The sequence below is a fragment of the Numida meleagris genome, chromosome 10, assembly GCF_002078875.1.
Source record: "Numida meleagris isolate 19003 breed g44 Domestic line chromosome 10, NumMel1.0, whole genome shotgun sequence".
Lineage (NCBI taxonomy): Eukaryota > Metazoa > Chordata > Aves > Galliformes > Numididae > Numida > Numida meleagris.
In genome coordinates this window covers 7,629,044-7,654,907 of record NC_034418.1, presented here as the reverse complement: position 1 = coordinate 7,654,907, position 25,864 = coordinate 7,629,044, and the positions used below count along the sequence as shown (strand labels likewise).

The 25,864-nt window shown below is 39.1% G+C and overlaps 1 long non-coding RNA gene across 1 annotated transcript in view; it reads right to left on the bottom strand.

Annotated features, from left to right (window-relative positions):
- Nucleotides 1–25,864, bottom strand: part of LOC110404425 — a 195,543-nt gene that overhangs the window by 1,290 nt on the left and 168,389 nt on the right. The window lies entirely within an intron of this gene.

The window sequence follows — 25,864 nt, the reverse complement described above, 5'->3', positions numbered from 1 at the left end:
AGAACAAGCGTCCCAGTACACAGAAAAAATACTGATACCTTTTATGAATTTCTGGAGGAATATTCATTGTGTTCATTAGAAGCAATGTTTTACTGGCTTTGCTGCTTCTACGTATTTCCACTTTGACTCCCTCCACTTCAGAAATGGCCTTACCAGGGCTCCCTGTTCCTAAGATCACATATCTAGCACGTAAGCACCTTGAGGAACTGCAATGTCACACAGGAACCACAGCACAAGCAGGGACACCACACACGTATCACTCGTCCTTGCTTTCTTCTGCAAGCAGGTAATTCAACTCAGTGCAACCGCAGCACCAAATGAGGAGGAAACAGCTTCCAAGAATTATTTTTGTACAAAACAGCCAGTTTGCTGCACATCAGCAATGATTTATCATTATTTTGACATTTTAATAACTACTATGTAATTATCAATTAGCCTCTATTCTTGAAGTAAATATTTAAAGGGTTTTTGTTTGCTTTTAAGAAAAACACAAGAGCTTTCATGCACTAAATAAAGCAGAGGGAAAACACTTCTGTGTAATTGAAATACTTTATCATAACAGTGATGTCACATGAAGCCCACAAGGAAACATTGTCAGCATTTAAAAACGTTTAGGTCTGTGATTTCAAAGCACTGATACTCCCTTTAAATGATACTATTGCATTGCTTTTCTAAAGAAAATGGAGAATTTACATGTATTTTGCTTGCAAGGTTGTATCACTCCCAAGATAAAATGACTCCCTTTCTGCATTGCCACGCTCCTGGGGCAAAGCACACCACCACGGAGAGCTCCCAGGGAGAGCTCTTAGCATGTGTCCCTGTGCTCACACAGCTGGAGCAGATGGGCTCACCTGTACAGCCTGCTGGGCTTGCTTTGCACTCCAGTCCACTAGACCAGATTGAACAAAGCCCCATCCAGACGGGACTTGAATCATGATATTGCTTTGCTCTAGCAACTCATGTTCAAAATGTAACATACTATATTGTTTATTGCAGGTGCAAAGACTTTTCAGCATTAAAAAAATAAGAAATTCTAGAATTAAACCACGTTAAAGATGCATATGTTATGTGGTTTTAGCTAGTTTAAATAGCAGCTAGAAGCGTGAGGCACAGGAGAGACTGGCTCTTCTGCCCATAAATGATGGTAGAACTAATAGCGGAAGGTAACTTCCGTGTTCGATATTACTTATTACTGATGGAGATGTCTTTGGTCAGCCAGTTACAGAATTGGTAAGTGTACCATGAATTCGTCCTCCCACGTGCCAAAGAGAAGTTGCACACCTAGAGGCAGAAGGCAGACAGCACAAACTGAGGTTGGTCTTGTTCCAGCACTTCTTGCAAGCCCATATTTGAGTTATCTTTAATGAAAAATTCCATAGCAAAGTCACCAATATGCAGATGTTCAGTGTATAATTTCCTACAAGCAATCTAATAGCAGTGTCAGGCAGAATGGTTTACTCCCACCATGTCATACAGTAACAGAACTCCAAATTTGCCTCTGTGAGCAGTCACATAATTTGCAAGTAATTACAATACATGTCAGTCTCCAATTCCTATCACAAATAAGAAGTGCCAGCTTCCTGCAGAGATCTATTGGTTTGCACAGCTGTAGGACAATCAATAGAGCTATTGAGAAATGCATCATTTCCAAGCAGGTCCAGGGAATTTTATGTTTAAGGGTACTTAATAGTTAAAAAAAAAGTACTCAAAAATATGATGTAAATTTATTTATTAAATGTCCATTTATGCAAGTGGAATGGCTTTGTGTATACAGAAATTCTCCCCTCTTGTTTACACGTTAGCAGGTTAACGGAATAACAAGAAGCAGACAAATGAGATCAGATTTATCTCTTAGGTCAGAGGCATTGGGCTTTTTGTTAGTCTGGTGTTTGGGGCAGGAGGAGGCAGCTTATTTTGTAACCACAACTATTTTGCATAATTCATATATAGTGGGCCATTGATGACAGCACTGTTTAGCTAACATTATCATTTGAAATAAAATAGAACTCTCCTTTTGAATTGCAAGAAGTGTGATAAAGCATTTCAGATGTCAGTCTGAAATGTCACCTGTAGAACACGTCAGCCCCGCGCACACAAAAGCCTCTCAGTTGTGACAGGCTACAGCTGTGTTTTCCTTCTCTTTTCAGTTCCAACTGAACAGTAATTTTGAAATAAGTACCAAAATACCTGGAGTTTCAGTAGTTGTGGTTGCTTTTTTGTTTGTTTGAGCAGTTTGCTTGGTATTATATATATCCCAAAGATTTGAAGTACACTGGGGTCTTGTACAAGTGAGAACCAAATACCTGCAATACGATCTGGCTCGTGGATTGCCCTTGAAGTACCTGATACCTACAGTGCACTGCAAATTTTGACCTCGCAATTACTCTTCCACCATAACAACATCAGTTTTGACTGTCTGATTAAAAAACTGGATATTTAGGGCAATATTATTTTCTTTGTATAGTTTGTAAGATGCTTTACTTTCAATGTTTTTATTGGGCTTTAATGTTTTCATAGCAGAAGCCACTACTTACAGTTCTCTCCAATTCTTTAATACCTCAGTTTCAGATTGCAGTGCAAAATAAAGATCTCTCTCTCTCCTAGCTGCTGTACTTGACACTGGTTTGCAAGATGAATAACTGCTTCAAAACATCTGTGTTGCTTCTAACTAAATAAAACATTGCTCTCAAGGCATATCTATATTGTATTTCTGGTAGACAAACTCTTGCATTGTAGTACTGAGAAAAGACACCTACAAACATACGTATGGACTTGCAAGTGAGTACGTCAGACTCCTAAAATCAAACAATTTCATCTTTACTAGGATAAATTCTATACCAGGTTTGGAAGGCTGGACATGAATCCAATGATTCTAAAGGCCATAGTTATAGTGTCCCTCAGCCTGTCCTGCTCCCTTCTCTTAACCTACTGGGAGAGTTGTTATCGATCATTTCATTTAATTGAATGTGACAAAGATCTTCTCACCTTGTGCCAATCATTTTTCAGAAAGATTTGTTTTTGAAGACAGTTTTCTATTTTGACAGATAATCTGTCCTTACTTATAATTCTTACCCATAGATATGGGCCATTCTGACGTACAGTCTATAAATCATCAACGTTTTTCCTCCTGAATTTTTTGTCATCTCTAAGCTGCTCCACTGAGGTCACTAAAGGTTGCTATTACCAGAGCTATTTATCTTCCCAATTTTTCTCCTCTCTAAATTTTCAGTTGATTTCAGTTCCCAGACAAACATACTTCCTCTCATGCCAGTAGGTCGCCTTCCCTGCAGTCAGTGACACATCCATCAGCCTTTCTCATAGACCCTGGGAACACTGCACCATCAGCCCTGCACCATGAGGACACTCACAAACTCTGGGTGCTTCAGCTCTCTTGCACCCATAATCCTCATGAAAAACATTGAGATTGATCAATGGAGTACATTAAAAGAAGTCTAGGAGATTATTGATAACATCCTGGCATCATGGTCAAACTATGGCTCTCGATTTGAGGAAGCAAGAAACCAAAGTGGACTTTGTTTTAATAAGGATTTTGTTGCTGTCATCTTCTCAGCACCAAATCAAGGAAGAAGTCCAAATGAAAGCTTAGGAACTGACTGAAAAATTGTCCTCAAGGAGTAGTTAGTGATCACTGCCAGACACACGTTGCTTTCACTGGATGAAAAAAGCAAGTGGGAATTACAGGTTTGGGTCCCAGCGATACTCAGTGCTTTCAGTAGTGAACTGGGTAGTATACAAGCATGCTTGTTAGACTTGAGGAGGAAATCAAAGTAGCAAAGGACACCGATATCTTAAAATACATGACTAAAATGCAAAACATTATTCAATTACATTTGCCTACAAACTGAGAATGAATAATATAGTTATATAGCTGTAGGGGAAAAAAGGCAAACATGTGGCTGGGATGAGAAAATAGGAACTCCATGTTCAGTTTTAGTTAGCATTCATGAAAATCCAAATGGAACCTGACAATTCAAGGAAACTATGATACTGGAGAGAGTCCAGAAGAAGAGGACAAGAAAAAGTAAGGGTTTAGAAAATGCAAGCAATGGAGAGGGATTGAAGGAAATGAGACCGTACAACCTAATAAGCACTGAGAAGATATATGATAACAGTCTTGGCTGGTACAATTGAAAACAATCAAGTATTCTTCACATTTATCATGGATCGGTAAAATAAAAGCTTTAAGTCATAACAAAGGCAATAGAATTAGGATGTGAGAAAGAGCAAAAAGTGTGATAACAGTAACCCCATGAAGAGTCAGCAGCGTGTGATAGTTAAAGCATAAGAAATTCTTTCAACCAGATTTTAGCTGTTTGCACATAAACAGAATTAGTTCAGCCAAAGATCCTATGGAAAGACAGTACGTTTTCTGCTCATTCTGTGTTCTCTTCTGTATCCTACAGTATTTTAAATGTTACACAAGTTGAAGCAGGCTTTATGCCCAAAGCCTATTAGTCTGTAAATAAATATTGTTTTAATGAATCCAGTATTTTTCTACAAGGAAAGTGCAAATATCTTCAAAGACATCTAAGTCAGCACAGAACAGACTGCAGCAATCCAAGCACATAGCACACAGGTACAATGGTGGCCTAAATCCATCTCATTTTATGTGCTAAACTGTACAGCGCTGTGGGGCTTCAACCTTAAGTGGCAAAATAAATGTGCCATGAAATGGTAATGAACAATTTCCTGAACGCCAAAGTCCCACTGCATTCAGCACAGCCACAATCACAGCCTCTGCTCCTTTGGTGGTGAAGATTTATCAACATGCAAAGAAAAAATTCTCTTAAATCTTCCCATCACGTTCATGGTACTTAAGTCATTATCCCTTCCAGTCACCTTCCAAAAAGCTCAGCGACAGTAGAAACTGCTCCATACTGTGTTTTTCCGCTGTCTTTCATTTATCAGTGGTCTATCATCAGTATGTTTCTCCCACGTGAGATACAATCTATTAACATTTTTGTCAGCTTCTTGTATGCTGCGTTTTTGCTGTCTTTACCTAGGTGAGCTTTAAAAGAATGTTTTTCTAGCTGTTTGTCACTGCCTGGACAATGCAAAACTGCTTTGTCCATTTCCTTCTGTAATTAGTTTTATTAGCATCAGTTTGATCATCATGAGAGAAAAAAGATCCAAAAACATTGCACGTTTGCCTCTGTGTTAGTGTCTTTAGATTTTTTTGCAAATCCTCTTCCTGTGCAGCTTTTGGAAACATCTACATTTATCTGTTAATATTTCTATTTGGAAATAAATTGCAGCAATTAAATAATACTGAAGTCCTTCACTAGAATTATCTTTAGCAGTTCAATTAACTCATGTCTATAAAAATACTTTCATCTAAGGATCTTAAAGACTGCCATTACTATTATCTTCTAAGCTGCATCCCAGTTGCACTGTAGCATGTATTGCTGACTGACGTGTTGCTTTGAAGTCTTCAAGTTACACAAGAAAGTCATGGCTTAGGGATGTTTTTGACAAGTAATTGTAGTTTTTGATAAAACTCTTCCAGCTCACTCTTTGAGAACATAAGTCTTAGTGTTTTCATTATTCTTGGTTCATATTTTATTTAGGCCAAGATTAGCCTGTCACTCACTCACCTCCAGTCTCAGAGTCCCTGGTAACGTCCTTCAGAGTGACCACAGAAACCCCATTCTATACACAACATTACTTATTTCCTGTTCATTCATGTACTAATCTTTGATATACTCAACTCATTCTGCCTAATAGTTAGACTCCTACTTTATAATTTTCAGATGTGTTGGTTAGTTTAAAGTTGCATTTTCTTCCAGCTGTGAAATGTAATTTAGGTATGACATACCTACACAACTCTAGGTACTGCAGAGAAGCTGTCGTTCTTTCCGCCATGACAATTTTAACCCCGGCAGAAGGACACTCTCTGATAAGAAATGGCGATGCTCAGAATACAGTTTACTTGTAGAATAGCATAGGTAACTTGAAAAACTGACTCAAGTGATGTAATCCACCCCCAGTCAGTTCAATTTACAGGATATAATTACTCATGTTCTCCGCAGATTGTTCACAGATCCCTCTCCCACTGGGCTAGTATTTAATCAGTGACTGATCTGAATTTAAATTCTTTTAAACCAATGTATCATGCACTACACATCAGAGGAAAACAGTATAGCAAGAATGGTAACCAACAGAAATCTTAAGGAGCAAATGTTCCTGACAACATCTGTTGCTGGTGTAGTATTTAGGTCCGTCCCCTTTCTCAGTTTGCAAATTGTAAATGGGTGAGTGTTCCCACGCAGAAGGGACACAACCCAGGGGGAAAATGCTCAGGAAGCATTTTGCAGCTCTGCAATCACACAGGAACCTGGACAATACTGCTCAAAACAGCGCCCTTTGAAAGACATTTAAGAAGCAAATTATTATAAACTGCCATGAACTTGAGCATAGGAAGTTCCTCACCAACGTGTGAAAAAACTTCTTCACAGTGAGGGTGACGGAGCACTGGAACAGGCTGCCCAGGGAGGTTGTGGATTCTCCTGCTCTGGAGACATTCAAGACCTGCCTGGGCGCCTGCCTGTGCAGCCTGCTGGAGGGAGCCTGCTTTGGCAGGGGGGCTGGACTCGATCTCTAGAGGCACCTTCCAGCCCCTACAATTCTGTGATTCTGTGATTCTCCGGCTTCAGAATGAAGCTTGGCATAGCATACACTAAGCTCAGCTACCAGGGAGAACTTTCCAACGCATCATTTAGATCATCCCTCAAATTAACAACAAATAACAGAGCAAGAAGGAATCAAAAGCATGCAGGGAAATCATCAAACATATATGTTAAATAAAGGAAATAATTATTACAGAAAATGGCATTGCTTCAGAATGTGCAGAAGGTGGAAAAGTAAAGGTTTTTTAGAAGTGGAGCAGAGGAAACTCCATTTGCAGCTTTTGAATGCAGCACTCCAGGCTCAGTCTGTGGCTCAAGAGAAGCCTACAGCAGATGGCTGCTGGGAGCAGGCGCTGTAAGCCCGCAGGAAGGACAACCCTCATTGTGTGGTTTCTTGTGCTCTTTCTGGAAGCATTTACCACTGCTGGAAGGTGCAGACAGGGTGAGCCTGTTGTGATCTTGTGCACTAGTTTTCATGCTCCATGGAGAGCTTATTCAGCCAAGAGGCTCAGCGGCACTGGTAATTACCTCTCTCAGTTGTAGTAATCTGCCCTTCACTTTATAATATCTGTGATGAAATAACAGACTTATATGACTTATTTAGGGTTCTTACAGTAGAGTAGCACATATATACTGGCTAACAGTTAACTGTAATATTATTGTTAATATTACTGCTGTAGAGAAGATTTCAGTCTAAAAATATTTATAGAGCCAACATTTATACAGACTGATTTCACACTGCATCACCTACACCAGAATACTCCACTGAAGAACACAGTAATTCTAATACACGCTGAATCCAGGTTTCAATAGCAACCCTAATGGCTCCCTCAGAGCCAAGCCAATTCCAGAGCAAATATATATACAGCTCACATTTCATCTCCCAAATGAGACAGGCAAGGGCCAATGAGAACATTCCTCATAAGCAAAAAGGTTTAAAACTTGAATATAGACTTTTAAAACTTGCATATATTTTATATTATTGGTACTTGGCTGCTCTGTAATGAAGGCTATGGTCAATAAATATCTCTGGGCAAGATAACGATGATCTTTGACTTACCCAACAAACAGGAAGAATATCTCAGCATAGGATACTATTTGGGATAGCATCATTTCTACTCTTCACTTCCTCTCTTTGGATAGTGTTCTGATTCCTGCTGCCCCAAGTACCCCTGGTCATAGTATCATAAATATCACAAATTTTCTTTCAAAAATTTAACTACAGTAATGAGACTGACTTGTAGCCATCACGATTTACTTTAATGTCTTCAAAGTATTCTCTTTTAAACAGAGGCCACAACTATAGCCAACATGTAGCCCTTAATCAAAGTAGCTAGAAAATAATGCATTCATTTGCTCAATAACATCTGTTGTAAGCATCACCTACTATTGCACCATTTCATTTCAGAATTAGCTGAGTTAGGTCCATGTATTACGTAATTTTCTTATGAAAATGATTAAATAAACTTTGGACCATTCACACAAGAGAGTTCCAACCTACAGATTAAGTAGGAACTGCATCTGGTCGTGCCAGATTGTAGGGCCTGGTCCAGCGTTTTGAAAATGAATTGTTTTTTACACCACTCATTATTTAACCAAGCCTATTTACCTTACAATGATTATCTCCTTCTTTAAATCTTGTGAATACAGTCATTATTCTTCAAGCGATTACAAAAAAAAAGTGAAAACTATCTGGTTGCTGTAAATAATATATTAAATTTTGCTCACGTAAAATACTTAATCCTGAACAGCAACACTGCATTATAAAACAATTCCTAGTAAAACATGCTCTAATTATAATTCCAAAGCTCATATTATTTTTGGAATTTGTGTTGGCTTTTAGATAGATTATAACAAAAGCAAATTACTGTGTGTTTTAATAACTTAGTAGTCAAATAAAGCCATAATGCTCAAATGATGACTAACCGCAGTGTATAATTCCCCATAAAAGCTAATTGACAATTGATTTTCTTGAATACCGAAAGAATTCATCATGATTAACACTATTACAATGAAATACAAAGGAATTAGAAAAGATTTATCTCTAATTGAATATTTCTGCAAATATTAGAACTACTGAAGAGAATAACAAAGTAGGTTAGCGTCTTAGTTTCAGCTGGAATTGAACTGTTTTCTTCATAGTGCCTGGTATGATGCTGTGTTTTGGTTCTAGGAGAAATACAGTGTTGATAACACACCGATGTGTATAGCTGCTGCTGAGCAGTGCTGTACAGAGCCAAGGCCACTCTCAGCGAAGGGCTCAAGGAGCTGGGAGGGATCAGCATTAGGACTGCTGACTTAAACTGGCCATAGGGATATTCCATACTACGTGACATCATGCGGAAGGAGTTTTGAAGGGAGTGGCAATTCATTGCTCTCTTCTGTTGCTTGGTGGCTAGCTGGGCAATGGTCGGGGAGTGGTGAGCAATTACTTGTGCATCACTTGTTATAAACATTTATATATATATACACACATTTTTATATATATATAATTGTAACTACTATCCTTTTCCTTTATCTTAGTAAATAGTTTCATCTGAACCGACGAGTCCTACTTTTTTTTTCCCCACTTCTCTTCTCCATCCCACTGGGAAGGGAGGAGGCGAGCATGGTGCTCAGCCACCTGCCAGGTTAAATCACAACAGTTAGAAACAGTGTCCACTTCCCTACTTTATACACAGAATATGAATTACACAGATGTAATGAGGGGGTTGTTGCTTTTCAGTAGGTGCAGCATGCTTTATATGCACCATAACTGCACAGCACTTTGCTCTCTTAGTCTCAAGCTCTAACTACACGCTGAGTTCTGGGGTCATCTTGCTGCCTGCAAATCCTCAACTGGCTTTGATCTCATAAAGAACATTTTTCAAAATGAAGAAAACGGTAAAATTATGGAAGACAAGAAGATGAAAACGAAAGTAGCTATGAAGATAATCTTTCAAGGCAGTGCAAGGCCACAGATGCCTCATGGCCTTGGAAGCAAAGTGAGATGCTGTGGGGCTGTGCTGGAAGAAAGCGTGCTAGCACACAGAATGCTGCAAAGTAGCATGCAATGGAAGCTAATGAGGGACACAGGCAAAGACCCCTGCTGCCCTGAAAAGTGGATAATTGGTGTGATAAATTTTTCCATGCCATATTAAATACAAAACAGTAAAGCAAGTGAACATAATTAGTATGTATCAGCTTGTGCAAGGAACTTTAAATAGCAGTTAAAATAAAAAGACACTTCCCTGCCCCGGACAGTTGTCAATGTGCAGCTCCCCTGCAGCACAGTGATGGGCGATTCACAGCCTTCGCTGAACCTCAGCGGGGCTCTCATGGGAAACTTCAAAAAGTCACCACCCTGGGACATGTCAGAAGGTACAAGTGACACTGACTACAACATAATAAAAATGTGAGACTGTTGCTGCACGAGCACATCAGTTATGCACACTCAAGGCAATTCTGTACAGCCCTGAGTAGTGGCGGCCAGGGGAACAAGGACAGCAGGCTGCCTTCCGAGCTTCTCCAAACTCTTGCTAATGCCTCAATACCAGAAAAGCTGCCGGTGTCATTCGGATAGCCACTCATCTATCCAAACACTCAGATCTTCCCTGCTATTCAAGTACCAATCTTTTGCTTTGCACTTTTTACAGTGTGCATTTCATTCCCAGTTATTGCAATATCAACTTCTACAGTACCAGATCTTTTCTGATTAAAACTAAAAAAAAAAAAAAAGGCAAATAAGAACGTGGAAAAGGCAAGCTGAGTCTGATAAACTAGCATGGTTTTGATAGAAATCTCTCAGCTTAATAAAGCCATACAAAATTAAAGAGGAATGTACAACCACGTAACAGCCTCTACCTAATTAATCCATTCACAGTTACCATAATTGTACTGCGTAGAACATCAGTAAACCACTGTTAAAATGACATTTGAGATACAACAACATTAGTTTGATAGAAAAGAAAAACAGTAGGATTCCCTTTAGTACTTTTCTTCCTTCACATCCTGTGAAGCATCCCAGTTCTGCACAGAAGGTCTAGGGAATTCAGTCATTTATCTATATCCAGTAGCATCTCTCCTAGACTAAATAACAGAAATAGCTTTATTAAACAAACACTACTCCAAGCCGTCAGGTTTTTTTCCTATTCATTGCAAAACTGCCATGAAATTACTGATTTCCTCAACAATTAATGGGAACGACCAAAGATTTGGATTTAATGCCCCAGCTTCCAAACGGCAACTCAGTAATTTAGCACTCCATTTTTCATCTGCCTTTGTGTAACTAAATGGACTCTGGCAATGAGTCTAATTTGGTCCCTGGGTACTTCATCCTTTCCCTCATTCAGTCTAATTGCACATCCCTGTAACAGCCCCCTTCCTGTGCCTCTGGCGTCATCCTTCCTATTCATTCCTTTGCAGATATTAAGGCGTCCATTGTCACAAAGCTGGGAGGCTTGAATGCAAACTTAGAGGTAGAGTTTTGATCCCAGCACAGTGGCTCAGGCTTCCTGGCCCCAGCTGATTGCACTGAAGCACAGAACTAAAACACCTCTGGTCACACAGGTCAAAGCCTAGAAGTCGTGTGCACATACTAATGTAAAACACATCAGCCAACAAATTCTATATGTAAATTAATCAGTTTTTAAAAAAAAAAGTTAAGATAAAGAGTGCAATTATCCAAGAAAACCAACCTCAGCATGGAATTTTGAGATAATGGGCTAAAATGTAATAGAAAGCACACCACTGCCTGTTCAAAAACCAGAGTGGTAGAGATGCAAAAAAACAGAAAAGACTAATAATCCATTTATTGTCCAACACCCCATCAGGAACAGTTAGAATTGCCAGATCCTTTGGGAAAAAGGTACAGAACTTTGTACAATATATATTACTATAAAACCATAATTCTATTTACTATTTTCCATTATCTAGAATGAAATGCCACGTGTATGTGAGCTACGCACAAGTGGGTAGTGACAGCCAGATTTCTAGAGCTCCCTTCCCTGAACAGTTCCTGGGAACTGCCTTTGGCACAAGATGTACCAAATAATCCTCCTTGTTTTCTCTTCTTTGCATGTACTTTTGCATCTGTCTATCACTGGATCAGAGGACAACGATCCCTGATTTAAACCTACGATTTATGACAAATGCTGGGAAATGCTTAACAAATAAAGCAATACTAAACAATACAGAAATTGCATGTGGTTATCACTGTCAGAAAACAGTAGTGAAAGTAACAGTTTGCTAAGTTTAGGTAAAAGGAAGCCAAACACTAAGACTCACATTCATTTAGAATAACAATAGCTGTGTATCATTCATCACATTTTAAGCATGTTATCAAATGAAATTGGAAGTGTTTTTCTTTACTTAATAAAAGAAAAATGGTCCATCAAAGAACAATATTTCCTACGGTAGGACCCAGGTGTTGGGGTCACCATTTGGCACCCCTATATTGGAACCAACACGCTGACCTTGCTAGAAGGACAGTGTGATTTTCCACAGTCAAACCAGGAATATCCTAGATTTACATTAAGTTGGGTGCCAGTTAAATTTGTGCGTATTTGCGTGTGTCTGTTCATGCACATGCATACGCACATTAGAAAAATGAGTAATTTACCCCAAGCAATGCTCATCTGGCTCTCATACTGAGGGATAAATATGAGTACAAAAAGAAAATTCTAGATTTTGGACATGGTTGCTTATTTGTTTTACAAGAGGAGAAAATCAGACCTGCTACGTCATGTGAATCACGCGCTTGACAGTCCACACTTACACTTCCACATTTAGATTTTGTTTTCATTGTTCCCTGTAGGCTTTTTCCTGGCTATAATTAGAGTTAATCACATTTCAAAGTACCAAGATAATTATCTCCATGTCAAATTAGCTATTTTCAAATGAAAGACTACTTCTGCTTAATTTTTCCCATCTTGAAAGCAAAGCAGAGATCCCCAGATCTTTTATGTCATTTTTTTTATGAACATTGGGTTATGATAAGCTACTTTCTGAACCACTGCTTGAATGCAATTTATTTTACATAGCTTTGCATAATAAAATGGCATTTTAGATAACTTATTCAAAGGGCAGAATAATTCTCTGTAGATTTCATTAAATCACTCTTTTCATGTTAAATTAATGTGCCAAGTTAATTTCGGAATAAACAAACCAAGATATTTAATTGCTTTTTGATAAATACGTACCACTTAGTTATAATTTTCTCATGTAGCTTTACATTTTAGAAGTTTGTATATTTCTGTACATCTTTAGAGAGATTAAAGTTTATACAGATTTATCTGATACACACAATTAAATGTTTTAATGAACCAGTATCTCCATGTGCAAATCAGACATAACTTCCCCCTTTGATAATCCTTTTCTATCCTGTTTTTTCCTAAAATAGGAATAAATTATGGAAGTTTTCATGGGATAAGTCAGTTCTGAACATATTAATGGGAAAACCTGAATGATAACGATCAACTTTTTAGAAATGGAAACACGAATTACAAAACACAAATGCATGAGATCAAGACAGATTGAACACTGCTTTACTCTACTTCAGATTTCACAAGAGCACTCCTCCTTTTCTCTCTTTAACTAAATGTAAAGATATGCTCCCAACGTGCATCATACAAAATACAGCTGGCTGGAAACTAGTTCAACTGATTTTTGAGTTTCATTTTCAGAAGACGATCATCTTTACAAGTACAAAGTCAAATCAAAACATAACAGAACCCATGTTCCCAGTTTTCATGACTCCTAAAACACTCCATGTGACTCACCGTGCAATATTTATCACTGGGTAAAAAAAAAACAATCCTTACCAACGCTGTGCTTGAAAAGCTAAGTATACGATGCTGAACAGAAATTAGTGCAGCATCTTTTATCAAGAGGGAGATTTCAACGAGCATTACTTGTTCCAGATAAGCTGGCAGACCAGCAACAGTTATTTACTCCTAAGGAAGAGAAAGATTTGACTTGCGATTTGAGAGCTGTAAGGTATTTGACAGCCATCACTAATTATCATTATTGCTGTAACAAGATGATTGGATGTATATTCTACTTGATTTCTTGGTAATATTTCATGTTATTTTTGAAGGATACAAAAACACATTGAAAGACTAATATTTCATACTGATTTATGCAAGCATAATGTTGGAACTAGGGCTTTTTGATGTTTTCTTCTGATAGGGTCATAAAATATTCTTGGGACTTATTTCAATCTTCTTTCTGTCTTTTAAAGAAAATTAGACTCATACTCCTCTAGAATAAATTATTTTGTTTCTTCAGTTACCACTGAGTAACAGTTCTTCTCATTTAGGGTCATTTTTCAGCTTGTACTACAAGCTGGGGAAGGAGCACCCAAGTTGAACTGTCTTATGGATACTGAGAGCATGTTTTTAATTAGAAAAAATGAATTATTTCATAGTTTTGGAGCTGAAATGGCTCAAGTGAAGCCTCCCTATGAAACAAGAGTGATACTCTCTTATAGAATGATTTTTCAAGCTTTGAAAAGAAACTGATGCTGATCAGTTGTTGGATTGATTCTTAGTAGTTATAAGGTCAAGGAGAGCTCCCCTTCCCTGTATATATCTACACCTACCCAGGATGTATTGCCACAGCTCCAGCCCAGGTATGGACATGTACAAGGCACAAGGAGGAAGGAAACCAGACTCTCATCATCCTCCTGAGATGCATGATGTCTTTATTCTGCCACGGTCTGCCATCCTGCTGGTAGCTGATATATTCAAACTATCCATTTTCTGTGCTTTTCTATGAGACATTCACTATGCTTTAAGAATGCTTACTGCACTAAAATGTGCAGGGAAGATCTAACTTGATAAATCACAAACTTACTGAAGCGTAATCTTTGTGCTCTGCTTTTAGGCATTTTAAGGTATATTAAAAAGAGCAATAAGTTTCATGACTAATTGTCTTACATTAATAAAAGAAAGCACTCTATGGATTTGTGAGAGGTCAGTGAACTTTGTTAAAAGGACAGAAGAAGAGTACAGCAAAGACATTTTATACTTCCTAATGGGATACACAAGAAAAAAAGTTAAGTTTTAAAGTTCTTTCAGGAACAAACATAATCAGCATTATCATAAATAGCAATCCTCTACAATAAAGAATCAAAACATGCTTAATATTAAGCACAGGCTTAATATTAAAGAATCTTGAAATCCAGCAATCCTAGAGCTCACCAAATCCAAACAAACGGTAACTAACAGTTCAGTATAATCTAAACGTTGCTGACAGTGAAGCACCTGCCTGAGTGCTCCATTGACTCAGGCTGAAATAACCTGTGTGGGGAGCTCCCAGCTGATAGCAGCTTGACTTTTTACACAAATATTTGTACTTGTATGCAAAGAAACAAGTATTTTTCAAAATATTTCTCTTTCCAGTGGTAGAAATGGGTGCATACATGCTTAAAATTTAGGGATTTTGTGAAAAAGCAAAATCAGCTCGTTCTCCGTCCTCCACAAATTAAAGCAAGCATTGTGAAGCACAAGAGGAGTACACCCATGGGAGTGCAGCTTATTCAGATGAGTCCTTAAAGAGTTAGGCCCCAATCAATTTTCAATGCTTTAAAATTCTTTTCTCTTGATTATGAAAAGTCATTGTTTATCTGAATGAAGAGGAAGAGGGGAGAACAGGTGGTCAAGGCAAGAGCAGGAAAGTACACATGCTAATACGTGAACAGGTCCTGATCAGTATCCAATTGTGAGCACCAGCCCTTCTGAATGGGATGAAAATTTGATGATAGGTTGCATGTGCAATTGAGCAACACAAATACCTTATTCTCAGCTGCACTAAGGGCCAAGCTGCACTTCTGAAAATAATTATTTTTTCTGAATACACAATTTTGAGGGTCATTGCCCATAACTTGCTGAAAACGCTCTCTCTGGGAATCTAGACTTATTTGTTTGGCCACGAGTTTCTATTTCATAGTGCAAGATAAGGCCTATTTACTGCTATTGCCCATCACAATGTAATCAGCTTCTGTTATTATCGTCAGTTTATTCATTCTTCTGTAGCATACTGTGCTGTGCTCGAGTTCAATCAGGAGAGATTTATTGTAGGAATGACTTGCTTGTTGATTTGTTTGCCTCCCCCTTCTCTGGACAAGGCATGTATGGAGCCATGGAGGTGCGCTGCAGCATCTTGATGGTTTCCTAATACTTAAAAGATATCACTTTTGAAAAAATCTTTAAACTGACGACCAACTATACTGTCTAATTCTCCTTTTCTTGTGTAGGATTTCTTGCCGCTTCGACCTGTTCACATGAACAGAACCAGGACAGGGCTGAAGAGAAACAAAAGTTCTCCTGCAAGTGGTTGCCCCAGTGGTTAGCAGTAACACAGCCTGGCTGTGCAAGCTGTGATTTTAGCCTAAGTGGAATTTTCTGCTGTATCTGAGTTTCACAAAATACTGTAAACATTTTTTCCTATATTTACAGCTACCCAGCCACTTTCTGCTACTTCCAGAAGCACTTCAGGGATTTGCTAATGCATTGGAAGCACCTTTCTAATAAACCAATGTAAACAGGTACAGCAATAAATCAATGAGCATTATGCTGCTCTATGATGTGAAAGGAGACCATTTCATTATGCTTATAAAAAATTTTTAAAAAATCAATGCACATTGTAATACTATATGAAGGTGCATTTCTATGCACAGAGAATCTGAGGCATATTGTACCACAATAGGAAAGGGAAATAATTACGGTATATGCTGCTCACAATAGGCTTGTTAGCGTAAGTTGCATTAGAAGACAATATGCTTTATGAGGAAGATGGAATCATTATTAAAACGTAATGCACAAGCAGAGCGATGCACGCATTACATTGTGACAAGCTAATGCTTCCCAGGTGAATATGTAGTTTATTTAATTTCCTTGTTCAAGTGTGTAAAACTCTAACCAAGAAAGCATCTCCTTCTGCATCAGCTTAAACAGCCCCTTTCTTGTACCTAGATCATTTGGTAGCCCCTATTTAATACCCTACTGCCTCCACAGAAATAAAAATTAACAGCATTAATCAAAAACTAACTGCATCAATTAACAGATGCCTTGTTTTTTAATTTCTACAATAAAATTGAAATTGTGCTTGAAAATTTGGACCAACATTTTAATAGTCCTACATTTCTTTATTTATTTGGTGCATTTGTTTGATAAAAATCAGTCTCTCCCTTTAATTAAACTCATTTTATACTTTTATCGTCATTGCATAAAGTCCAAAAGACACACCAGGGAATATGTTACTGAGCCATTACACACTTCCTAAATAACTGGAAGCACTTTGTTTCACCTCAGACACCATAGTGCTCATGAGGAGATGAATACAATGATAATTATTAACAATCACTTGGTGTTGTGCCTTCTCACTGACAGCCTCTCAGTGGCTCCAACCAGCTCCCCATCTCCTGCAGCTCCCACTGGCAGCCTGTGTCCCTGTGGAGGAGCATTGGTGCCTGGTTGTCCAGAGCAGCTTCCCTCCAACAGTACGGGCAGAACATGAGTTTCGGCAAGACCCAGCACCAGAGGCAGGCTTTGGCTCCAGAGAATCCTTAATCTCAGGTAAATGAAGCATTAGGGGAAGATGCACCTTCCTTTTACTTGCACACAGATACTGTATCCATTTGGACAAGCAAAAGAAAATAGCATTTTCCCACTCACATCCTCAGTTTATGACTGGGAAATACAACAGAAGCAAAAGGAAGGGAAATAATTTCATTCAAATTGTTAGGACTTGGTTTTGGTTAAAAAGAGAATCTCTGCAAAATTCCGTATCAATTATAATTTAATCTGCTTTACAATCATTTGAAATTCCATCCAGTTCAGTTAGTTTTTGCAATATGCCTCAAAACTTCCTCTGTGCAAAATTTCCCTCTACTTATGTTCCCTGGTTCTAAAAGCTGCTGCTGTATTGATTACTGTAATTCAGCTCTAATTGCACTTTTACAAAGCAGAATGAATAGATTACAGTTGAGCTAGGAGGAAGCCAAACATCAATTATTAATACAGCAGATCTAGCCTTTACCATGTCTGTATTATTTACCTTGGGGACTTCAGGAACCTGATGAATAATATTTATTCTTGTAAATTAACCACTTCAAAATATTTGTTTCCATTAACAAAACCAACCAGACTAATAAAATACAGTTCCAGCAAATGCAAACAAGCCCTCAGTATCTGTAATGATAGGCCAAGAAACTTTCTCAGAAGGAGGTAGACTCAGTATTTCGGAAAGCAGCCTATATATGCTTCACCAAGAATAAACACAGTGGGTTGATCCCCAGACTAGCAGCACAGGTTCTTTGAATTCTGTTTCAGTCATTGCTATTATTGGTAGGATCCTTTTTGCCCCAGTAGGGATCCAAAAAGTGAGATCTTGTGGACTGTTTCATTAAGGAGAAAAAAATAGTGGTAAAACTGCTGTTTCCTCCATGCCATTTTTCTTATTTACAAGGCAATTACATCACGTTCTGTTTCCCTAACTCGTTTTGGCCAGCACAGTGCCCATAAACCCCTTTGTCTTTGCTGGCTCTCTGCTTCGTCCCACTGCCTGCCCGCACGCCTTCTGCTTCTTTGCCCTAGCAACCCACGTTTCCATTAGGAGCAGTTAATATTGACACAATTTACACTCTAACCTTACGGCCTATGGCTCTAGACAATGATTTGGCTGTATCGACTTTTATTTTCCTCATATATATATTGCTAAGCAAGTAAGAATTAGAATTACCCCGCTGACCTTTCCCTCTGGATACTTCCCCTGCCCAAAGTCAGCCCTTCTCTACTGCACATTCGGTCACCTGCAGAACTTCTGGCTTGCAGCAGAGCAAAAGCACCGAGGCTGGCTGCTTTGTCAGCGCACGCACAGGCCCAGTAAGAACTTCACCTTAGGAGGGAATTTCAGAGTCGTCTACAGGCAGATGGTATCACCCATGATCTCTCTTTAGTATTTAACCGCTGCTTTGAAGGCAGCTCTCAGAATGCACAGACTGTTCTTGCTCCGTAGGCTAGATTTCCTTCAGTGAATAAATAGCTTAAAAGCTATGGTGAATGTTTTTATTCCAGAAACAAAAGCTAATTCTGTGAATTTCCAGAGCACAGTCCCAGCATTTACCACTATGATACAGTCTCCTGTTGAAAGGGCTGGAGGGAACCCAGTGAAATCTGTGCACAGGATTCAACCACTGTCCAACTGCAAGAGTATTAATCCAGCCCTTTTCTCCATCTCATTACTCCCCATTCTACCCATTAGGCACCTTTTATCTGCTCCTGCAACATACAAGTATGTTTCTATTTCTTTCAGTTCTTTGGAACTGTTCTTCTGGTGCAGAAGTAGTATGGTAAACGTTTAACTGAGATAACAACTTAGGCTTGGATCCTACCTGAGAAAGGAAACACCAGAGTGCTCCTCCTCTGACTTACCCAGGGATCTCGTTAGAAATCTTCTAAGCAACGCAATCCTTGGACCTGAGGAATCTCACTGAGAAGCACAGAGGACGGATGGCTCTGGCTCAGTGTGATCCCTCATGGCGCTGTCCCGCAGAGGGCTCCTGGCACCCTGCAGCCTTCAGCTCTCTGCCCTCAGGTAGCAAAGCCAGGAGAGAAAGCGGTGATTGCCAGTCAACAGCCATCTGCATCCCCAGAGCCCAGTCTTAAACGTGTTACAGACCATTTCCTGGACCTGAAGAGACCCTTATCTCATTTCAGAGGTAGAATCTTCCAGACTACAATCACCGTTGTGCAGATAAAACTGCGCAGCTTGCTCCTAGGTGTGTGACTGAATTTGGCTGTGCTAAAGAACCAGCGAGCTGGCCTAGCCAGCAAGCAGCATCAGTGAGCGCTCTGTTCTCATCCTTGTGCACATTGATCCCGGGCCAGCTGCAAATTTTATCACTGACCATTTTATACCTACTTCAAGATAATCTGTAAAAATGCTGAATAGCATTACCTTTGATACTAACACTCTAAAACACTCATTCATTGATTCCTCATTAACAAATATTTGTCATGATCTAAGGGTTTGGCAGTTCTTAAAGCACCGACACCTGTTTTAACAATGTTCCACAGTGCTAATTTTCCCCAAGAAATCAAAGCTTAAGCTATCACTCCATGTATCATCTCATTTCTTCAACTATTTTTCAAATTATTGATGAACTTCCCAGACATCTTATAGTGCTCAAAGTCTGAAAACATTACAATCCTAAATTAGCAGTAAACAATCCTAAAACTAACAGTAAAAATAAAGTGTATTAAAAAGCCTCTCAATAAAGAACATGGCTCAGGGATGAAATCAAACAAGGGATCAAACTCAGAGCAAACTTGTAAGGCAGTCTGCGCTGGCTGGACTGTACACCAAGTCACCTGCTGAACTCCAGCACCACGCAGTGCTGAATCAGTGGCCACCAATGGGCTGTTTTTGTCAACCAAATAAAGAATGAAACCAGATCTATTTGAGAAGATCTATTTGAAAAGCAAGGTAAAAATCATCTATGATCTATGTAAAAAAATCATCAGCAGTTAAGATCAGTACGCTAGAACTTTCTCTACCAGATCTGTGTGCTTATGTGTTCAACTTTTCTTGCTTCTCTGCTTTAAGGAGGCATCATTCATTGACTTCATATGGATACAGTCTTTCAATGTATTTTTCCTACTTGATCTGACTTTTCCCCATAAGCCTTGAGTTATTAGATAAATATATTAGTTTAGTGAAAACTTGCCTTTTCCTTCAATAAATGGAAATAAAAACCATTCATACAGAAGAAAAAAAATGAAATCCTTCAGTCTAGATATATATCTTTGTTTAGGCATTGAGAAAAATATAATGTATACAGTCCTTAAAGACACTTATGAGAATATTTATTTCCTCATGTGGGGGAAATCGCCTGTTTTGCAAAATACAAGTCGCTGCCTGTTATATCTTGAGCAGACATAATGATATTAATGGCAAATTCCTCCTCCCAAATGAAGTCCTCACATGAATATTTATCCACATTCAGATAGGAACATCTCTCATCTTTGAAAAAAAATCACGAACTTTAATAGCAACTTCAGACAATTTGAGAGGTTTATATTTCCTCAAGTAAACAGCTTCGCATTAGCATATGAATGTCACCAGCTATCCTTTAACTTTGCCAGACATTTACTGACCACTTTGTTGCATTTTTAATAGCTTTGCCATGAGTTTTTTTCATTAAACATTTTTGATCTAGTGGTAGCTTTGATGTCAGCTTGAGAAAGAATTTTGCCTTTTAGCATATCAGTGAGCTAAAAGTTACCTAGAAACACTTTATTCGAGTCTGAATTGCAAAAAAAAGTCTTTACACAGCCAGCCTTACTTATTTGTTATAACAGAGGTATCTGAGGAAAACACATTAAGTACCACGAGAGGAATGAAGATATCAGAACCTGTACTGCATATAGCATCATCTTCATTCTTACTGCAGCAGAGTTTTTTGGAAATCAGAATGTCCAATTTGCAGAAAACGTTGGTACTTTAATGTATTTTTTTCCTGAACCTCAGGGCAACTTAAATTACATATATATTGTGAACTGACACGTAGGGAAGAGAGGGAGAGATCTAACTGATATCTATGAAATGAAATATTTTTCTACATCTTTCTGTTCTTTGCTATTATTAACGAACAACACATGCCTGTCACCAGAGGAATGGACAACATTTTTCCAAAGGGACTTATGGAGAAGATCTTGAGCACAGTGATTGCCTAGGTCACATCGGCATTTCTAGTACCAGAAGAGATTCAGCTCTTTTAGATTTCTGTTTAAGGTTTATATTGGGTTTAACTCTAATTTTGACCTTGGATGACTAATACAGAAAGCAGCAAAACATGTGGCTTTGACATGAGAATATCTGTCTCATGAACTGAAGGCACACCCATGCAGGACATCCATCTTTAAATAAGCAATCACTCTCGGATTATAACAAAGTATATATTTTTACATGCTTGAGAAAACACCCCTTTTATTCAGCATATCAGTTTAAGAAGAGATTCCTATTTCTTAGGGTGCGTGTTCTTACATAACACACTCTTCCTGCGCTACGCTGCTTCAAGTGTCAAACTAGGAATTGAATGGAAGTGATTCTTTCTCACAACAAGAAAACTTACCTAGCAGGTCTAAGTGAACACCTCAGAAGGTTAACAGCAATTAGGTAATCTACCCTGATCTAGGAAAGAATTTGCAAGGATTTGTTTTTATACCTGCTGTGACAGTTGCAACCCCCAAGCTTTCTTGGATTAACTCAATTATTCATCATCTGTTTATCATCCACATGTGGCTGAAATGATTTTCAGAGTAAAATAAAGCAACAAGGACTTTGAAGCAGTTGCAAAAAAACCACAGTCCAATGATGTGGCAATTTATAAGTTACACAGGTCAAACAGGATTTGCCATGTGGGTCAAGCTAATGGTCCATTTCATCCTTTCTCTTACAGTGCCCTAGAGGGGAAAAAAAGGTTCTACAGTTGGAAGTAGTAGATAATAAGAGAGACGGGTTTCTCTCCTATCCTGTTCTTTAACTGAGAGGTTGCTTGCAACTAGGTGTGAGAGTTTACACCCCTTCCGGAAGAAAGGCTAGAGCTGAGCTGTATTGGTAACTGTTGTGACTTAGGCTATGAGTGAACTGTAGTCCTTTTTGAAAACTTTCACTCTTGCCCGCTTCCCCTGTCGCACCATACTCCTTCATTGTTATTTTCAGTGCTCATCTAGAAGTTAACCTTGCAGGATGTAGATCAAGCAGTTGGTTACTGCGGATTTTTGGTGGTTGCTTAGATGTTCTGATACTATCCTTAAAGTCAGTAAAAATAAAAACTTGACAGAAATTCTTGCTGTTTTCTTTGTTAGCCATATGCATGTACTCTGTCCCTTGAGAGATGCAGCGTGCTCAGCTCTCATAGCTGTCACCAAGCTGCTTTAACTTTCTCTTCACAAAACGTTGCCCTCCAATACACATTGATAGTACGAAAAATGATGCAGCTAAAAGCTGAAGTCTTCTATAGTGATTTTAATTAGGAGTCTGTCATCATTTGAATTATTATTACTGTTACTTTAGGAATTAAATTTCAGCATAAATTATTAATAAAGAAGTCTGGCAATCATGATCTTAGCCAAAGTGCCTGAAACAGGTTTAGCTTGCATTATGCCTTTTGGGCCACTGGGGACAAAGAAATTCAGAGATTGCTTCCATTTGGAAGAAAAATTGTGCCGATGCCAAATACTTTCATAATTAACTGCTATTTAGCTTACTAAGGTGACTGATGCCCTGTCTCTGACTCTCAAGCCTACAGCCTCCTCCCCCATGCCACTCCCACAGTTCCTTTCCTGGGGTCCGCGCTTGCTCCATCACTGTGCGTCCAGCTCACCCAGCTCCCCTCTGTGCTCTTACATACACATCTCAACAGAATGAAATCCAGAGAAAGCTCCACACTTTCTTTGTATGTCACAAATACATTTGCTTGAAACATGAGAGGCTCCTGTTTTGGGGCTGAAAGTAGCAGATGCATAGCTAGTTAATGTAATAGAACAGCACAATTATCAACTGTTTAAAAGGGAAAAAAACATGTATTTTCCATCCATCATTGTCTTTTACTAGACCATAAGATAATCTGACAAAAGCCAAACCAGGAGCCTCCAACATCCACGCTCCCCGCAGGGATGCAGAGCAGGGTTCCTCCTGCTTTGCCTAATGCCTACGGTTGGTACACGGCTGCCTTGCCAGCTGGGGAGGGGGAACCTGGCAGGCAGCTCACAGCACTGCTCGCAGCCTGGTTGGAGGGAAGAGCAAAAGGAAGGTGCCATCACTAGCCAGCACCAGGGGTACAGCACAAATGTCCACGCAATGCTGTGACTTCAGCTGGTTGCACGCTGCATGGGCTCCCTGCTCGTGATACACTGGGGCAGTCACATCCCCATGCCAGCATCCCTACTCATCTGTAGTGCGTTGGAAGGATTAGGTTCTCTTCTAGAGAATTTTGGGAATTATAAGCAGCAGAACTAGGAAGAACTGGGTTACAGATTGTGCTAACTACTTGCATGACTTGCTGATAGTGCCAGCAACCTCAGACTCCATCTAATGAAAGACTCTGGAGAAGTGGTGATGTGGTGATCCTTAAGCTCCCCCTGCCTGCATCTGCAAGTGTGCAGCAGTAGCAGTGCTTACTTAGCTAGAAGAAACCAGAAAATGGCTTTGTGTAAAAACCAAACCAAAGAAAAGAGAATTGTTTCCTACTTGATTCAGATTTTCCTTATATGTCTGAGCTGAGATTACTTTCCCTTTGCACCAGAAAACTTATTCAGTTAGAGAAGGCATAGGTCTTGCCAGATGAAATGCAGAAGCAGCTAGTTTTTCAGCAGATGGATGCAATGTTTTTAGTGTACCCCTAAGGCCAACCAAAACTACAACACAGAACAATTGAGTACAATATAAAATTCAAACACTAAACAAGAGGGAAATAATCCTGGCAGCAGCCTATGTGGAGTTGAGTGACTAACAAAAATGTAGAAGAGTACATACCTTTTATGGAGAATTGAAGCTTTGTTTTCAGATTTATAACCTGCTTACCTTTTTTTTTCCTTGCTAAGCAGTACATAATTATACAAATTTTGAAATTCTGGTTATGAATTTTAAAGCCCACGTAGGATAAGTTCTCAAAAACAGCAGTTCAAGTTACAGCATTTAATTCTAGGTTGTCAATAATGCAGCCTTTAGAAAATGCAAAGCTCTCGTAGGAAAAAGTATCCCTGCCTTAGGTAGGGCCAGAGTTTCATTTTTGCATACAAAAATCAAATAACTTATAGCTCATTTCAAATTACTATCAAAATTACACTTATCAGAAAGTAGTCTGATTTTTTCACAAGGTAATACAAGTATAAAATGTTGAATCTCACTGCATTTTTCAACAAGAAGAAACTTCACCTAGTTTTAAACAATTTATTATTATTATTATACGCTTACTACAGCTTCCCCTTAGATCACTGTCTGAAAAACAATCCATTAACATTTCAGACATCTGGGACCTGGCTTGCGTTACTTCTGCTTTGTTCCAAAACCGCCAGCACTATGTGTTGCTTGGAAAGCATACAAGATGGCTTTTATACAGGTGATGTCATTTTTCTCCAGAATGGGTCTGCACAGTTCACACTCACCATCACCATCATCATCAATTCACAGCTCTCTCTCAAAAACTTGTCTGGCAAGGAAAGCTTGAAGCATGTTTAGAAAAAAAATAGAGCAGATCTTCACCTTTCACAGTTGGGTCTTGTCCACTAGATCTGATTAATTGGTTTGGAAACCACTCCACCAGAAAGCAACATGCACAGCATAATGCAGTGCTACTCCACAACTTTATCTTAATGTAAATCATGAGACTGCTTGCAGATACTCGGAAAATGATACATACTCTAAGTCTTCAGTTCAGCCTCTTTCAAATGAGCATTGAAATAATGGCAGTTCTCTCTTCTGCAAACAGAACCTGGTGTTGTTAAGCCTCAGCCATGAGAGTGAAATTCAACCCAAATAAGGACCTTTAGAGACTCTTACAAACGTGGGCAAAACCTTCTACTTCCATCAACTATTTTCCAAGGTAGCACCTCAGCATGCAACTCCTAGTGGCTATCACTACTTATTGACATACTTTCAAAACCCATCTCAAACCACATTACATGCATGGGCCAATTTTCCCAGGATGGAAAATCCATCCACTGGAAGGATGCTGTAGCTTTTCCAGAGCTCAGCATAGCCATCCAGCCATCCAGCCTCAGCACTTCTGCATCTCTTTGGAGCAGTGCTATCACAGAAGCTGTTTTTTTTTTTGTTTTTTTTTTCCCCAGAGACTGTCACTTTCTACTCATGAGTACACCTGATAGGTAGAGGAATCAGGAAAGACTCTGTCATCCACACCTAGCTCTTGTTCATAACTTGGCTTTATCTAAACCCTTTGGAAGGTAGGAGCTCTCTGAGGAGAGCCACTGGCTTCAGAACTGCTCTGGAAACAAGCCAAGATCTGGTGGGACATCCCTCCCTCCTGCCTTCAGCTTCCCCAGTTCTTCACGTGGAGACACTAACTGGTACATTAACTGTGGGACTACTTACATGTTTCATAAAAATATCCACTGACTACTTTCCTTTGGAAGTTTACTTCCCTTCCCCTGCCATGTCCACTCTCCACTCCCTCTAGCCCCTCCCCAGTAAGCCAGAAGTTCCTTCAGAGG